We start from the raw sequence: 9278 nt of genomic DNA on the forward strand, positions 1-9278 counted from the left end.
GTCAGAACTCTCCACCACGACCTTTCCATCTCGGGTGGCCCTGCATGGCATGGCTCATAGCATTTTTTAGCTACACAGGCTGTGACCCATGTGATCATTTTGGTTAGCTTTCAGTGATTGTGATTTTCATCCTGGAGGCTATGGGACTGTAGTTCTTGCTTCTTCTGTCTGCTCTCTGATGAATGAGGATAAGAGGATTGTTCTATTTTTCTGAAGGGAGGGACTGGCTTTGGAGGAAAACTGAGTCTTGCTCTGGTGGGCAGGGCCATGCTCAGTAAATCTTTAACCCAATTTTCTGTTAGTGCATTGGGCTGTGCTCCCTCCCTGTTAGTTGTTTGTCCTGAGGCAGAATAAAACATCTTGACAATATAGAACTCTTCTATTTGCTTTATTTTTGCTTTTATTTGAACAAATAGCCACAGTTGGTATGCCCAGCTTTGAGCAATAAGAACAATTTCATTATCTTTGAAGTTTCAGAAAACATCTCACATGTATTTTTTATTGATTGTTAATTACATCTAATAAGACAGAAGACAGGCATTAATTTTTCCCAAGAATTCACAGCCATTTTCTTGGTAAGTACTAGCAACTATTATGGCATAAAGCTGTATTTTTATATATTAACTCAATTTTATAGTAAAAGTATTTTATGTACAGCTGTAAGGAAACTGCTGCCCAGATAGTTCCAACATAAAAATTGATTATATTTTAAAAGTTCATTGAGTTGTCTCATACATAAACTGGAAAATAATTTCTCTGTAGAAAATAGTAAAAATGATATTATTTCCCAGGCTAGCCCAACAAGCCTATTTAAACCATACAGTAGTTGAATTATACATTTATAAATATGGCTTGAATTCTGGGATCCAGGAGAAACTTTGGCTTCATTTATTGAGATGGTCATGTTGTCCTAAGCCATGTAAAGTGAAATTCCCATTAATCTTCTTTACTTTCTGATTCTTTCTTCCTAAGGGCCAGGTACACTGTCCGTTCAATCTATTTGATAAACCAACCCATTTCTATGCAAACTTAAATGCTTCAGTTGCTATTTAAGTAAGCTTAGTATCTCAGCAAAATCAGAATTTAGTAAAATGTGATCCACAAGGCAAGAGTTGTTGGTCATCAATTACCTAACTCCCTCTGGTTTGATGGGAAACCATGAGGAGTTCAAGCAATAACACTGATAAGTGGATGAAAGAATAAAAGCAAAGAGAATGTGAGAACAAAGAGACATGCAGTCAGGATTCAAGGACAGAACTGAAGTCTAAACAGAGAAAGAATTCTGCCTCAAGAATCAGGAGTTAACTTTTGAGCCAACTGTAAAGGTGACTGAGTAAGAAGCAGTCTATAAAGACCCAGTCAGAGAAACCAGTGTCTAGAAAGATTTCAGTTGTTCAAAATAATTAAATAAAAATAAGACAGGCCATGGGTTTGAATTCCCCCTATCATAGTTTATTTCTCAAGGTTCCCAGTACAGAACTTAAAGGAATTAAGGCATTAAGAAAATGCTACTCTCAAGTTCCCTGTATCATGTGCAGTTTCCCAGAGAAATATCACTTGAGACCTCAGAGTAATACCCATCCTGGGGCTATATTAGGTTCTTCCGTTCCCTCAAAGCAACAACCTAAAAATAACCATATAGTTTGTTCTTAAAAAGAAGTCTCCAGGTAGCTGCAACCTTTCAGCTAGCAGTAGGAGTAGCAGTCTAACAGAAAGAGATCCTATACTGTAGTATAGGAGCTAAGCTTTGAGAAACTAAATTGGATCATTGTACCTAAAATCCCTAGCTTGCCCATTAGAAGTTGAACTCTAGAAACATTAATGAACAATTACGTTTTCATTATTAAAAAAGTTTCATCATGCACCTTCACTTGCCCTTCTCTTTGCTCTCAATACATATGAATGTCTCCTTCTTGCATGTAGAAAATATTTTCAGTGATTTTCTGACTCTTCAGCAATCCAGTGCTATACCCCTACTCCCTTCTTGGTAAATCATGTTAATCTTCCAATAGGAGATGGAGTACATTATAATCAAGAACCATTTATTCAGCTTCCTTACTTAGGAAGAAAGTTAGAGGGCCATGTAAAATAATTTCTAATAAAATACTTATAATTACATATACATATATTTTAAAAATCTGTGAAGAATTAACTGAAGCATGAATCACCTTATATTGAGAAGCTAAAAATGTATCAAAATACACATAACAATGACTAAACTAAATACTATCTCCTATCAAATATATCAGTTCAGTTCAGTCAAACAGTCGTGTCCGACTCTTTGCAACCCAATGAATTGCAGCAGGTCAGGCCACCCTGTCTATCACCAACTCCTGGAGTTCACTCAAACTCACGTCCATCGAGTCAGTGATGCCATCCAGCCATCTCATCCTCTGTTGTCCCCTTCTCCTCTTGCCCCTAATCCCTCCCAGCATCAGAGTCTTTTCCAATGAGTCAACTCTTCGCATGAGGTGGCCAAAGTACTGGAGTTTCAGCTGTAGCATCATTCCTTCCAAAGAAATCCCAGGGCTGATCTCCTTCAGAATGGACTGGTTGGATCTCCTTGCAGTCCAAGGGACTCTCAAGAGTCTTCTCCAACACCACAGTTCAAAAGCATCAATTCTTCGGTGCTCAGCTTTCTTCACAGTCCAATTCTCACATCCATATATGACCACTGGGAAAACCATAGCCTTGACTAGATGGACCTTTTTTGGCCAAGTAATATCTCTGCTTTTGAATATGCTATCTAAGTTGGCCATAACTTTCCTTTCAAGGCATAAGCGTCTTTTAATTTCATGGCTGCAGTCACCATCTGCAGTGATTTTGGAGCCCAAAAAAATAAAGTCAGACACTGTTTCCACTCTTTCCCTACCTATTTCCTATGAAGTGATGGGACCAGATGCCATGATCTTAGTCTTCTGAATGTTGAGCTTTAAGCCAGCTTTTTCACTTTCCTCTTTCACTTTCATCAAGAGGCTTTTTAGTTCCTCTTCACTTTCTGCCATATCTGCATATAAGTGTCATATTGGTGTCATCTGCATATCTGAGATTATTGATATTTCTCCCGACAATCTTAATTCCAGCTTGTGCTTCTTCCAGCCTGTTTCTCATGATGTACTCTGCATATAGGTTAAATAAGCAGGGTAATAATATACAGCCTTGATGTATTCCTTTTCCTATTTGGAACCAGTCTGTTGTTCCATGTCCAGTTCTAACTGTTGCTTCCTGACCTGCAGATAGGTTTCTCAAGAGGCAGGTCAGGTGGTCTGGCATTCCCATCTCTTTCAGAATTTTCCACAGTTTATTGTGATCCACACAGTCAAAGGCTTTGGCATAGTCAATAAAGCAGAAATAGATGTTTTTCTGGAACTCTCTTGCTTTTTCCATGATCCAGCGGATGTTAGCAATTTGATCTCTGGTTCCTCTGCCTTTTATAAAACCTGCTTAAACATCTGGAAGTTCACGGTTCATGTATTGCTGAAGCCTGGCTTGGAGAATTTTGAGCATTACTTCACTAGCATGTGAGATGAGTGCAGTTGTGCAGTAGTTTGAGCATTCTTTGGCATTGCCTTTCTTTGGGATTGGAATGAAAACTGACCTTTTGTAGTCCTGTGGCCACCGCTGAGTTTTCCAAATTTGCTGACATATTGAGTGCTGCACTTTCACAGCATCATCTTCCAGGATTTGAAATAGCTCAATTGGAATTCCATCACTTCCACTAGCTTTTTTCATAGTGATGCTTTCTAAGGCCCACTTGACTTCACATTCCAGGATGCCTGGCTCTAGGTGAGTGATCACACCATCATGATTATCTTGGTCGTGAATATCTTTTTTGTATAGTTCTTCTGTGTATTCTTGCCACCTCTTCTTAATATCTTCTTCTTCTGTTAGGTCCATACCATTTCTGTCCTTTATCGAGCCCATCTTTGCATGAAATGTTCCCTTGGTATCTCTAATTTTCTTGAAGAGATCTCTAGTCTTTCCCATTCTGTTGCTTTCCTCTATTTCTTTGCATTGATCGCTGAGGAAGGCTTTCTTATCTCTTCTTGCTCCAAATCTAGAACATATGCTGGTATAAGCTGTGTTCCATCACAGTTAAGTGTGAAACTTTGCTTCAAAATATTGCTCACTGTTAATTTTTAGAAGATCCATCATAGGACCATAGGAGTAATTGGCAGTCAAATGACTGAGGAGTACCAATTAGAGAACAAAGCCTTGGGTGCTCAAAGTGTTTCTTTAAAAACTGTTGCATTCCCCATGATATTTAGGAAAGACACTATTAAGAGTGAGTGTGAGTGATAGTTGCCCAGTCCTGTCTGACTCTTTGCAACTCCATGGACTGTAGCCCACAAGGCTTCTTTGTCCATGGAATTCTCCAGGCAAGAATACTGGAGTCGGTTGCCATTTCCTTCTCCAGAGGATATTCCCCACCCAGGGAATTGAACACAAGTCTCTGGCATTGCAGGCGGATTCTTTACCATCTGAGCCTCCAGGGAAGCCTACTATTAAGAGACATTTCTAAGTATAAAGACAGGTCAATTTAAACAGTATCAGAGATACTTGCTTGACTCTATTGTAGAATCTATAGACAATACATTAGAATATGTAATTAATCCATACACCTTTTCTAAAGGAATACCCAAGACAGAAGTAGCAATAAAGTTATAAATGACAATCATAAATCAGATGAAATATTTTAGATGAAGTTTACCTCTCTTGAAGAAATGGGGACTGGGAAACCGGTCAGGATGGAAATACAATGTGCTTTTAACTTTGCATAAAAAATAATGTTCAGTTCCATGTTGCTGAACATAGCTCTGTTTTTGCCAAATAAATCCTCTACTTTAAATTACTGTCCGAATGCTTTATTAAAACTCTGCCTCTGGCCTTTGTTTTGGAATCTGTAACTTTTGTTGCTTCCCTATTAGGCTTCCCTAGTAGCTCAGACAGTAAAGCATCTACTTGCAATACGGGAACCCAGGTTCAATCCCTGGGTCAGGATGGTCCCCTGGAGAAGGAAACGGCAACCCACTGCGGTATTCTTGTCTGGAGAATTCCATGGACAGAGGAGCCTGGTGGGCTAGTCCACGGGGTCATAAAGAGTCGGACACGACTGAGCGCCTAACTCAGTCTTTTGTTGTCGCCTCCTGATCGCTGTCCTCTGAAGATTCTACTTCTTTCCCGCTGTCGCCTGACACCTCAGTTGCCCTTGGAAGTTGCGCTATCCTTCCCCTGGTCCTTCTTGCTCTGACTGCTCCGTAGCCACAGAAAACTGCCAGCGCCGTGAATCACGCCACTCTTCCTGTACTTTGTTACTGCTGCAGTAGGGATGTCAAAGCAAACACCCTGCTTTCCTTTGAGAAGGACCATTCCCTTCACTTTGGAATCAGTATCCTCACCCAGGAGCTCTTCAAGTTCTTTCCAAGCAGAACTAATGTTTGGCATTGCAATCGCGCACTGCCGATCATGGTCACAAAGCCTGCATTTGAGTTGTTCACAGAGCGCTGGTCTACCGACGTGGCACCGGAGAAGTGGGTCAGGGCTGTTGCAGGAGCTTCCAAGGTTCCCTGCTCCCCAGTCAGGTTCTCGGCTGACTGCTCGAAGTGACCAATAGCAGCGGGAGGCACGGAGTCCAAGAGCCTGATGGCATCTTCGCTAGAAGCTTTTATTATCTCTGTTTCAGAATGAACACCTATTCGCTTAAATGTAATTCCCACTTTTTGCTCCACTTGGGCTAACTGGTATTCTTCTTTGTGCTGGGAAAAGCAGATGCAAATCCCGGTCATTCCAACTCTACCTGTTCACCCAGAACGATGAACGTAGGGACTCCACATCCTTTGGCAGAAAACTTTGAACAACCAGGTGAACCTCAGGGATGTCTAAACCACGTGCAGCAACATTGGTTGGAACCCAAACTCCAAAATCACCATTTCTAAAACCTTTCCTGGTGATTTGCCTTTGCTTCTATGGATTGTCTCTGTGCAATGACTGGGCATCGTACCTTACGGCCACATTCTGCGACAACTCCTGGGTTTCTTTCTTCATTTCACAAAATACGATAGTGGGCCCTTGAAAACCACTATCTCCAATAACTGCTGCCTTCCGAGTCCAGTGGCACTTGATAGCCACATGCTCTACAGTTATTGCCATTTTCTGCGTCTATTTACCAATCAGGTCCATTTGTTCATATGTAGATTTCATGTATTTCTTAGCAACATTACACAACCAATGGGAGCAAGTTGCAGAAAAAAAGTAATGTTTTAGGTTGTCTTCTGAATCATTCTTGCATGCCATGGATAAAATCTCTTCCACTTGATCATCAAAGCCCTTGTCCAACATTTGGTCAACCAATCCAGGACAACATGCTTAAGTTTGGTGAGATCTAGCTTGCCATTCTGCAGGTGGTCTTTTTCTTAAGTTAATTTATTTTTTAATTGAAGGATACTTGCTTTAAAGGATTTTGTTGCTTTCTTTCAAACATCAACATGAATCAGCCGTAAGTATACATATGTCCCTCCCTCTTGAAACTCCCTTCTATCTCCCTCCCCATCCCACCCCTCTAGGTTGATGCAGAGCCCCTGTTTGAGTTTCCTGAGACATATAGCAAATCCCCATTGGCTATCTATTTTACATATGGTAATGTCAGTTTCTGTGATACTCTCTCCATACATCTCACCCTCTCCACCCCTCTCCCCATGTCCATATGTCTGTTCTCTCTGTCTGTTTCTCCATTGGTGCCCTGCAAATACATTCATCAATACCATCTTTCTAGATTCCATATATGTGCATTAGTATATGGTATTTATCTTTCTCTTTCTGACTTACTTCATTCTGTATAACAGACTCTAGATTTATCCGCATCATTAGAACTGACTCAAATGTGTTCCTTTTTAATGCTAAGTAATATTTCATTGTGTGTATGTAAAACTTCAGTATCCATTCATCTGTCAGTGGACATCTAGGTTGCTTCTATGGTCTAGCTGTTGTACATAGTGCTGAATAAGACCAGAAACTGTAAAACTCTTAGAGGAAAACATAGGCAGAACACTCGATGGCATAAAGCGAGATCCTCTATGACCCACCTGCTAGTATAATGGAAGTAAAAAAATTAAACAACTGGGACCTACTTAAGCTTAAACGCTTTTGCACAGCAAAGGAAACTATAAACCAGGTGAAAAGACAACCCTCAGAATGGGAGAAAATAATAGCAAATGAAAAAAACTTACAAAGGATTAATTTCCAAAACATACAAGCAGTTCATACAATTCAATACTAGAAAAACAAACAACTCAATCAAAAAGTGGGGAAAAGACCCAAACAGACATTTCTCCAAAGAAGACATACAAATGGCTAACGAACACTTGAAAAGATGCTCAACAGTGCTCATTATTAGAAAAATGAAAATTAAAACTACAATGAGATATCACCTCACACTGGCCAGAATGACTATCATCAAAAAGTCTACAAACAATAAATGCTGGAGAGAGTGTAGAGGAAAGAGAACCCTCTTGCACTGTTGGTGGAAATATAAATTGATATCACCACTATGGAAGACAGTATGGAGATTCCTAAAAAAAAAAAAAGCTAGGAACAAAACCACCATATGACCCAGCAATCCCACTCTTAGGTCCACACCCTGCTGCTGCCAAGTTGCTTCAGTGGCGTCCGACTCTGTGCAACCCCACAGATGGCAGCCCACCAGGCTCCCCCGACCCTGGGATTCTCCAGGCAAGAACACTGGAGTGGGTTGCCATTGCCTTCTCCGATACACCCTGAGGAAATCAAAATTGAAAAAGACACAGGCAGGTGATCTTTGATACGACCTGATGTCCCAATCAGGATATCAGTCCCATTCCTCATGCATTCAATTTGCCCTCTATAGGATGTTCCACCATAAAAACAAGCTGTTGTCAGCTTTTTTGTGATGTCACTAAAGTCCCTGCTTACTTGACTTGCCAACTCCCTGTGGGTTCAAGAACCAGTACCTGAGGGGTACCGCCTCTCTTCCAGTCTTGCAGATCTCCCTGAAGTTTCTCAACCAAAGGGAAAGCAAAGGAGAATGTCTTTCTGGTTCCTGCCCATGCCTGTGAAATCAAATCCTTTCCACTATAGACCTGGTGAAACGTCTTTGCTTGTATGGGAAACAGGAAGGTCACTCCCTGGGCTTTGAGAAGTTTAATAGTTTCTTCAGATATGGGAAAATTAGAGAAAGCTCCTTTTTTTTTTTGCTCCACAGTCATTTCCTGCTCTAACTCACTGTTTTCTTCACTGGTAGCTTCCTTGGATTTGGAGTCAGATCCAAAAACAGGAAACCTCTTCTTGAAGCTGTGGCTTTTCTCTCCAGTTTCTTCATTTATTTCTTTTTCTTTCTTCATCTTTTTGGGCTTAGGTGCACCAACTTTTCCTCAGAAGGCTCTTCATTTTTTATAACTTTTTTGGTTTTAGGAGAAACAATTGTCTTTTCACAGGGCTTCTTCGATTTTTTTTAACTTTTGTTTTTAGGAGAAATAATGTCATCTTGAGATGGCCCTTCTTTCTTTTTGGCCTTTTATGGGTTTAGGAGAATTCATTGCAACCTCAGAAGGCCCTGCTTTCTTTTTAACCTTTTTAACTTTGGGGGAAATCATTTCTTCCTTTTCTTCTGCTGCCTCTTCAGTCTGATGAGATTTTGGCTTCTCTTTTTTACCTTGCCTCTCATTTGCTTTCCCAGAATCTCCACTTTTTCCATGGCTGTGTCTGACACCAAGTCCACATCACTAAGAAGTTTTCTTGGCATGACTCAGCACAAGTGTACACCAAGTGGTCTTGTCTATCGCATAGAGAGGAAGAGACACGGCCATTTTTGATTAAAAGAAGAAGACCAAGCCCATGACAATCCTAGATTTGATCCTAGAACAGAAAAGGGATGTGAATGAGACAGAGACAAAATTTGAATGAGAGTGAATTCTCGCACTGTTGCAAAAGTTCTAGGCCCCACAATAACCTGATCATCTGATCCCACAAAAGCACTGGGAGTCCCCAGGGAATCTGACTTTGAAGGACAGTGGGATTTGATTACAGAACTTCCAAAGGACTAGAGGAAACAGAGATTCTTGGAGGGCACAAACAAAACTGTGTGTGTACAAGGACCCAGCAGAAAGGAGCAGTGACCCTGTAAGAGACAGAGTCAGACCTGCCTGCGAGTGTTTGAGGGTCTCCTGCAGAGGAGTGGGTCAGCAGTGGCCTGCTGCAGGGACAGGGTCACTGGCAGAAACAGTCTTGGGAGGTGAGGTTTGGCA

The 9278-nt window shown here is 40.9% G+C and overlaps 1 pseudogene; it reads right to left on the reverse strand.

Annotated features, from left to right (window-relative positions):
- Positions 1 to 4849: 4849 nt before the first annotated feature.
- Positions 4850 to 8776, reverse strand: LOC102269870 (nucleolar RNA helicase 2-like; annotated as a pseudogene).
- Positions 8777 to 9278: the final 502 nt, after the last annotated feature.

The sequence above is a fragment of the Bos mutus genome, chromosome 14, assembly GCF_027580195.1.
Source record: "Bos mutus isolate GX-2022 chromosome 14, NWIPB_WYAK_1.1, whole genome shotgun sequence".
In the NCBI taxonomy this organism is placed as follows: Eukaryota; Metazoa; Chordata; class Mammalia; order Artiodactyla; family Bovidae; genus Bos; species Bos mutus.